Raw genomic sequence first — 1,741 nt, 5'->3', positions numbered from 1 at the left:
ACCTGCTAGTACGACTGATGAATGTCAAGCAGAAAGAGAAGGAGGACATTCGTGATTACGTAACCCACGTGAGGAGTCTCTTTAACAGAATCCCTATGGGCAAACGACCAATTGAAAGAGCAGTTTTGACTGCATTCATCAGCAGAATTCGAAACGAGGAACTGTATAAGGCTTTGACATGCAACTTGAGCTTGCAGCGAGATGTGCTAGCTAGAGTTTTTGAGAAAGCCATTAGAGTTGACGATTAGTTGAAAGAGTGGAGCTCTAGGAGCTCCGACTCAAAAGAAACCAACTCGCGAAGTTCAGAGAGAGCGTCAGCCTCTAGTGAACGATCAGCCCCATCATCCCAAGATAAGGAGAAAGCCACTACCCGAGACAAACCAAGACTTGGATGATGTCAAGATGGAGATAGCCAAGCTGCAAGACATGTTGAGATGACCAATGCACCCACACGTCCAATGCATGTACTGTGGCAGAAACCACTTGCCAGCCGAGTGTCAAGACCCTAGGTCAAGACCTTGCACTAATTGCAGTAGGTTTGGTCACGATGTCGTGCATTACAGATTACTGAGAAGACTTCCACACTCGCAACCATACGACCAGCCTTACCTAGCGAATAGGCCATAGCCACTCTTCGAAAGGAGAGCCCCATTGGCCCTTCTTGTGCCTAATGACATTAAGCCGGCTATTCCTAGGATGTACATAAACCCTACAGGCATACCTAGACCGCCTGGTCCCTACGTGACCCATCCACCGAGTGACGCTCCAATCCACTACTTGGAAGAGCCAAATGAGGAAGAGACTTACTTATACCCTTATGTCTCTCACGATGACGAGGGCAACACAGTCCTTATGGACTATCAACCAATACCGATGATGGCGTTAGGGAGATGACGAGGTGGAGGCTAAGGAGGGCAGACACATGATCCAATCATTTGTTGGACTTGTGGTCACCTAGGTCATGTCTCATCATGTTGCCCTGAGAGGGAGTAGCAGAACAGAGACAAAGCTGAGATAAGGTGCATTAAGTGTGGAATCACCCATCTCTTCGTCGATTTCCCAAAGCGAAAACCTTCTTCAAGTTCAGCCAATGTACCATCTGTCCCATTGGGGCTGTTTGGTGTCGAGAACCTCGATGGGGAGGCCACACCTATCCCATTGCAAGTCATGACCTGGGCCCAAACAAAGCAGGCCGGCATATCACTACCAGGACCTAGCAACCTCGATGCAGCCTCGATAGGGAAGAAGAGCCACAGGCGGAGAAAGAAGAGATCAAAAGCTAAGATTGCACTGAAAACTGAAAGTGCTACAACTCTACCTGTTGGAAAGATGGTCACGGACACAGAGGGAGAAACTTCAGTCCCCAAGACGGCCGAAAAGGGAAGTGCTAAGGTAGGGGAATACCCACATCCGAAGTGCCAACTCGAGGCCATAGAGAAAGTGAAGGATTGGGTGAAAGAGGCCCAAGAGCACCTAAGGGACACTGAGCCCATCCTAGAGGACGATATCGATGATCTCCTCAGCATAAGCATGCCAGTCTCACCCCCTCGACCAAAGTCAGGAGATGCGACTGCACCACAAGCAGCACTGCTTAGGCCAAGCCTTGATGCTATAGGCCCGCAAATCAGCCACGATCATTGGCTAGGAAAATCCGATTTAGGAGAGAGATGAGCAACCAACAACCTCCTTACCATCCTAGTGACCACCCCTGTGACGTTAAGCCTGGGAGACCTGCTTAAGC

The sequence above is a fragment of the Lygodium microphyllum genome, chromosome 28, assembly GCF_053477565.2.
Source record: "Lygodium microphyllum isolate KBCC chromosome 28, Lygodium_microphyllum_v1.1.10, whole genome shotgun sequence".
In the NCBI taxonomy this organism is placed as follows: domain Eukaryota; kingdom Viridiplantae; phylum Streptophyta; class Polypodiopsida; order Schizaeales; family Lygodiaceae; genus Lygodium; species Lygodium microphyllum.
The sequence above is the reverse complement of the archived record's forward strand: the minus strand, read 5'-3'. Positions refer to the sequence as shown.